This window comes from Myotis davidii, unplaced genomic scaffold (assembly GCF_000327345.1).
Source record: "Myotis davidii unplaced genomic scaffold, ASM32734v1 scaffold1703, whole genome shotgun sequence".
NCBI lineage: Eukaryota > Metazoa > Chordata > Mammalia > Chiroptera > Vespertilionidae > Myotis > Myotis davidii.
In genome coordinates this window covers 232,710-239,754 of record NW_006293780.1, presented here as the reverse complement: position 1 = coordinate 239,754, position 7,045 = coordinate 232,710, and the positions used below count along the sequence as shown (strand labels likewise).

The following is a 7,045-nucleotide window of genomic DNA, read 5'->3' as shown; positions in this document are numbered from 1 at the left end:
TAACTATCTAGGCAAGGTCGCCCTGCCAGCTGACACAGTGGCTGCTGCTTAAAGGTTTTGTAAAATTGACTTTTAGCGAAAGGGAAAGGGAGGGGGGGTAGAGAAACATTGATGCGGAACAACATTTATCAGCTGCCTCCTGCACACCACCCACTGGGATTGAGCCTGCAACCTGGGAATCGAACCGGTAACCCCTTGGTGCTCAGGACGACTCTCCAACCAACTGAGCCACACAGTCAGGACATGGCTGCTGCTTTGCGTTCCTCTGAGGTGCGAGTGCTAAGGACAGTGAGTTTAGACTTGACGTCACCCACTTCAGGAAACCTCCCTTGACCTGGTCCTCCTCACCTACAGGATTGCAGTGGCACACGCATTAAGCTTAGTCACAGGCCCCAGAAGAATCAGAGACAGCACATTTGAATCTGCTGATGTAATTTGTAGACCCTGGGAAAAACCCATGCCTGATTTCACTCCGCCGCCCGCTTTCGGATGCAGCGCCTCACGCGCCAGGCGGTGCTCTCACGGATCTGCTTTCGCTCTGAGTCTCCTGGGCGTCTCTGTGTCGAGGCTTCTGAGCAGCTGCTGCCCTAGTGTCAGGAAGGGTTAGCAGAAGGCCCAGGGCCCTCCTGACCCCCCAAGAGAGGGCCTGGCTTCACAGGGTACATGAGCTATCTTGCCATTGTCACCTGCTGACCTGGCTTAAACGCTGAGCTTAAAGCAGCTGCTCGGAGGCGTGGGGTGCATTACAGTCCACAGAATATGGTTTCCCCATCACAAGTCTCAGCAGCTGGCCAAGGGCACCATGCGCTACTCCACGATGCTGCTCACCGACGATATCCAGGGCATCAGGCTGCCCCTTCCTGGTGGCGGGCACGTGATAGCTGGGACTTCCTCCTAATGGCAGGAAAAGTGGGTCACACGCCTTTTCTCGGGCCACCTGTGCTGATTCTGTCAAGTCTCCGAATTTCTGTGACCTGGCATTATTCTCTCGGTTTCTCCCAGTCGAGGTGGGAAGGGCTTCAGCGTCCATGTCTAACACTGTCATTCTCCAGTGTGTACGTGAGCGCCGTGGAGCACCCGAGAAGCCCTGCCCTGAACACGCCTATTTCACCTGACTCAGTCCAGTGCCTTCCAAGGGATTTTGAGTCCTTCTTTTTCCCGGAATGTGTTTGATGTTGTAAAGAATTCCTTCATTAACTCTGTATCAAATGCCTGTTTGGAAACTGCCCGAAGGAATGCTGTCTTTGGACTGGAAAGAAATGAATATAGAAAGAGTATTCTTTGGGGCTTAACCATTAATCTCTGCAGGCTTAGGAGACATTTGACTCACAAGTTTCCCTTCCTTATTGTTAAAGAGGCGGCACAGAGAGCGTGTATTTTTGGCGTGGAGAATTCTCAGCACTTGTGCCCTGGGCTGCCAGTTGCCTGTCTGGGAGCAACATGGATAAAGGAAACATTGAGATGTGTTTTCCGTTGTCAGCAGAAGAAAACATCCTAGGCCAGGAGCTGGGGGGAGCAGGGGAGAAGGAAGCTGGTTAGAGATTTGACGGGGGCGTCCCCGCGGCGGGCGGGCTCTGTTCTCATACCAGGAGCTCTCGGCGCCGACCCAGGGCCCTCAGAGGGGTCTGCAGTCCTCGTTGAAAATTAGACCGACCCCCAGGTTACAGACAAGAAAAATGGTGGCCTCGCATCACAGGGCGCCAGTGCCAGGCCCCTGACCCAGGGTCCCCTACTCTTCAAAGCGCCATCCATTGACGTTCTTACCTGACCCCCTGTTCTGTGGGCCATAAAAATGACTACTGCTGGGTGCTAAGTGCTCCAGGGAGGAGGCAGCGTGCTGACGCCGCACATGTGTGAGCTTCCAGAGCGGTCTCTTCAAAGGGAAGGGCAGCATCAATCCTGCCGAGCCCTCCAGGGCTGGGGACCTCCCAACTTCGGATGTGGCCCATGGTGGCTCTGCACAACATGTCCATCCCCGTGTCCCCCTCGCGCAAACGAGACCCACTAAATGCAGCCTCTGCTCGGGGCCCCTCGCTGGCATTTCTCCTTCCCAGGACGGTTGATTGGGGTCTTCCAGGTCTGTGCTCAGATGCTGCTTTCTTAGGGAGGCATTGCGTTAGTTCCCTGGTCTGCGTGACATTCCCACAGATTGGAACTTCTGCAGAAGGCTTTGGCTGGGAGCCTCTCCGGTGGGTCCTGTGGAGTCCTCCCACTCCGAGCCCAGCATAGGTGTATCAGGCCTGGGATCCTGGGGGTCCGGTGTAGGCCTGGGGGTGGGTGAGGGCAGTTTGTGAAGACAGTGAGGTGGTGGCTGTGGGGGAAGGAGCAGCAAGAGTTGGGTGAGAAATCCCTTGGGCCTGCCCCTTACTGGCAGTGACTTTGGCCGAGTTACCTAATCTGCCTTCATTTTCTTAATGGAGAATGAGAGTAACATTTACTTGGGAGATCGTTGTGTCAATGCTCAATAAATGAATGGGCGAGTGGGTGGGCGGATGTCTGTCTGCGTCTCCAGCTTTGGGGAATGAATTCAGTGCATGTTTGCTGGTTCCTGGCACAGCTGGGTACCGTGCCAGGCCTTGCATGGGTCACAGGGAGGAACAGGGCAGCATCGCCGACCTCGGTGAGGGTACCCGGCCAAGGAGAACTCTTCTTCTGCAACTCCCCAGGGGAGTGAGCATCGTGCCGGGGACCCCGGTGCTCCGAAAAGTCCCGTCTGAACCCGAGCAGCCGTTACTAGTAGCATCGGAGGTGAGGGTCCAGCAAGAACTGTGACAGGAAGGGAGAGCGGGTGCCCTGCTCCTTGAACGACTGCGGGAGGGCCTGCTGGGGGCCTGGTGGAGCTGAGGCTTTACCAACATCTCGTCAGATGCTGGAGGTGGGTGCCGTGGCTCCATTTTACAGATGAGGAAACAGAGGCTCAGGGATTGGAGGCCACTGAGAAGGCCCAGGCTCTGTCCACAGCTCTGTCATCCTCCATCTGTTCCCAATGCTGGGGCCTGGTATTGGGCAGAGAGTTTCCTGGCTGGGTGTGTTCCTCAGCACAGGCTAAGCTAAGCCACTGTAACCAACAGCCTCATACCTCACAGGCTTATCACAGCGAAGCTTTATTTCTGTTCCTGTCACGTTCTGATGGAGTCTGGTGGCCTCTCCAGCTTACTGTCTGTACCACCACCTCCCTATTTGTTTGTTTTTATGCCTCACTGGAGGGTATGCTTCCACTAATTTTAGGAGGTGGGGGGGGGGGAGAGAGAGAGAGAGAGAGAGAGAGAGAGAGAGAGAGAAACATCTGTCAGTTGCCTCCCCACATACCCCTACGTGGGATTCAGCCCGCAACCTGAGTATGTGCCCTGACTGGAAATGGAACCCGAGACCTTTCGGTGCATGGGTTGATGCCCCAACCAACTGAGCCACACTGGTCTTGGCCCCCCTGTTTTGCCTCCTGGAACCCTTGTTGCTGCTGCCTCCCAGGGCCATTATGAGGATTAGGTGAAGTAAGGTATGTCATGTGCCCAGCACGGCGCCTGGGGACTTCCTCCACATCTTAGCTGTCCTGGTGGAGGTGACTGTTAGGATCACACTGGCACGGAGCTAAACAGGGCAGGCGAGGCTCACAGTGACGCTAGAGATCAGGCTCCATAGGAAGAAAACCCAAACTGCTGACGTCTGTGCAGCATGCGTGGCTCCGTTCACGTGGGACCTGGTGCCTGACCCCTCGCTGCGTGCTGGTGATGACTGTAGGAAGGATGTGTCATCGCCCTCACTCTGCAGGTGAGGAAACAGGCTTAGGGAGGTGAGGGACTGCTCTGCCCTTTGCACCGTTCTGCCCGGGAGCGGGTGCTGTTCCTGGGGTGGCTCGGGAAGAGGAGGATTGGCCCAGGGAGAGGGGACGGCTGAGGGCAGGACTCGGTGGGCTTCCTTGGGCCTGGGGACAGGACGTTAATGTGCACAGGATAGCCAGCCTGCATTCTGTGGCCTTGACTGTCCTCCACGTGGATCTAGATCTGCCGGTCGTTTCCATGTTCCTTTTCTTCTCATTTTTTCCGAGCCTGTGGTTTGTCTTTTCCCCTGAGGACAGGACCAGACCGGTGCCTGGCACATAGCAGAAGGGTTTGTTCCCAGCACTCATGGTCCGGCCTGCCGGCACCGCTGTGAACAGTAACTGGTTGGAAGGAGCCCACGTGGCCGAGCCACACAGGGTCCAGGGACTCATCTGGCAGAGTTAGGGGTGGGCTTTCTTGGGGTGCTGGGGAGCAGCCACGTTGATGGTGTGGCTCTCTGTTCAAGGTTTCTGCCTTCTGATCTTAAGGGATTGGACACGTAATCTTCTCCTTACAGGATAAATCCCTGTTGTCATATTTCACCCAGGTACTAAAGTATACCTTAAAAAAAATCCTAATGAAAGCCCAGCCTTACCTGGTTAGTTACCTGATGAGGCCCATCTGCTGTCATGTACTTTCTCCCCCATCTCCCTTCGCTTCCATTGTTTAAACACGTGGACAAAGGAAAACCTTCAGGGACACTATTAGGGAGGCTGGGCTATGTTGTGCTGTTAACAAACAACCCCCAAGTCATAGGAGATGAGAACTGTGTGCTGTTAGGTCTCATGCCACATGCCCAGAGGACCTCACTGAGTGGTCTCCATCTTGAATGTCCCCAGTCCCATGCCAGAGGGCTCTGGAGGCCCTGCACTTGTAGGTAGATGCTCTGCCCCGGAAGTGACCTGTTTCACTGTTTCTCATAGCTCATCACAGAAGTGGTCATGTGATGACACCCGCTGACAAGGGAATCAGGAGGAGCAGTCAGTCCTGCCCTGGGTCCTGAAAGGCACTACTTGCCCATAGTGACCACTGTGCCCAGAATCCTCTCCAGCGTCACCCACAGCAAACGTGGTTCCACGTGGTTGTGGTACACACACCACACTTGTCTCTGCTGGACTTCTTCCTTGTCATCCCAGCAGCCCTTTAATGTTGTCTGGTGTGGGTGTGCCCGTCATTACTCAGCCAGCCCCCTGTTTGGGGGCACGCATTCTGTGTCTCTTCTCTTGTGGATTGTCCTCAGTGAATCTTTCTGGGCCAGGAGTGGTGTTTGCCTGCTGATTTTTTTCCCTCAGGCCAGGGCTTACTGGGTCAAAGGGCGTGGCCCTATCCTTTAAAAAAAAAAAAAAAAATATATATATATATATTTGTTGTTGATTTTAGAGAGGAAGGAGGAGGGAGAGAGAGAGAAATATCAATGATGAGAGAGAATCATTGACCAGCTGCCTCTTGCCCCTTATTGGGGATCGAGCCTACAACCGGATCCAGAATCGAACTGTGACCTCCGGGTTCATAGATTGATGCTCAATCATTGATCCACGCCAGCTGTGCTCTCCTTTCAATCTACTCTTGAACCTGGCTCCCCAGCATTGGATGCAGCCCAGGGTTTTCTTAGCTCCTGAGAATTTGAATCCTGTTCTTCAGGAGCCGGGCCTGCTGAGCAGGTATAACTTTTCTGGCTCTAGAAATAAAGTCAGCTTGCAAATTGCCAGAACTCTGGAGCTGCAAGGTGCCTCATCATGAGGCCATTTAGTCAACTAGGCCCTCATCTTCTAGCGGAGAAAGGTTATCCACTCTTCTGCCTTAACCAGATTGCTGTTTACTCTCCTTACCCCAGTAATTAGACACCAGCTACTGAGAAATTGGGGAATTGGGTGAGGGATTAAAGGCCGCAGCGTTCCCTCCCCAACCTGGGGCAGAGGCTGCTGGGCGCCAGCCTCCTGTGACCCTTCAGCTCCTGACCTCTCTGAGGCCCACCTTGAAGTCCATTGGGCATGTGAGCGTCTCCCGCCAGGGAACAGCCTCCGGCCCCCTCTGCCCGAGCTGGCGCTCGCAGCCAGCCACTCTGAAACACAGCACCGGTGCCACATCCTCCCAGGCCATGCTCCCTTTTGAAGTCTGTCCATGAGGCACCAGACCCGACTTTTCAAGAGGCCAGCTTCTGCTTGATGGGGCCTTTAAACATTGGAGATGGCAGTCCTGTCCCCTCCTCAGATCCTGAGAGGGTGCGAAGGAATCAATCAGACCTACGCCCTCGCCTTTCATCTGGGCATTTTGTCTGGACCTTGGTTGAGGCAACACTTTTGATCTGGTGACTGCCACTGAAGTCACAGCTGAGCACACACCCCTCTGTGGGTGTGAATTGAGGGAGAAGGGATGGGAAGAGAGCCCCCGGCGCCCGCGACCCCTTTTGGCTTAGAGGGTAATTATCTGGCTGTGGCTGGAGAGAGACCTGGCCCCTGTGCAGCTGTGACTCCCACTGACTGGGGCGAGCTCCGTAACCTCTGTGACTCCGGGTCCTCGTCTGCACCCCAGGTGCTTAATAGAGTCCTATGTGGCCCAGACTCAGAGTTTTAAAATGTTAACCATCATTAACACCGACGATACATTTTATTGTAGCAACAAGTACTTTTGAGGAGTCTAATGTTAGTGACCTAGCTTTGTAAAATTCAAATTCTTGTCTGTACTCGAGCTCTTGACAGAAAGTCAGGGAAGTGTCCACTGGTCAGTAACGAGGTGGATGGTAAGAATAGGGACGCAGAATAGCTGACGTTTATCGAGTGCGCCATTAAGTAGGAAAGACGCACGCCTGTGTTTCTCCCTCACTCTCTTTTACACATTCAATCCCGCTGACACCAGGAGGTGCGAGTTCTCAGACCAGGCAGTTCTGCAGCACCAGCCGGGTGTCCTGCAGGGCAACTCGGTTCTGACCCTGCCCACCTGCAGTTAGCAGCTGATCCCACAGGTTAAAAGGCCCACACGACTGCCTCCCCTCCCCTGCTCCCTTCAGGTGCCAATCTCAAGTCCAGGTTGTTACCTGTGCTCCTGACCAGTTGGCTAAAAATTGGAGGTTTCCACCACCCCATCCTTGGTATGGTTAACTTGCTAGAGTGGCTCATAGAACTCAAGAAATCAGGTCACGTACTGTTCTCCGGCTTACTGTGAAAGGCTATGAGAGAGAAGATAGTTGAACATACAGGTGCGAGAGCTGCGTTGGGCAATGTGTGTGG

The 7,045-nt window shown here is 54.3% G+C and overlaps 1 long non-coding RNA gene across 3 annotated transcripts in view; it reads left to right on the top strand.

Annotated features, from left to right (window-relative positions):
- Positions 1 to 7,045, top strand: part of LOC102764656 — a 76,820-nt gene that overhangs the window by 35,796 nt on the left and 33,979 nt on the right. Inside the window, exon 1 of one of the 3 annotated variants that reach the window (XR_001514532.1) lies at positions 2,726 to 2,748. The exons of the other annotated variants lie outside the window; for them this stretch is intronic. This is a non-coding gene — a long non-coding RNA (uncharacterized LOC102764656). Of the gene's footprint in view, positions 1 to 2,725; positions 2,749 to 7,045 lie in introns of those variants that run through there. 3 annotated transcript variants of the gene reach the window in all.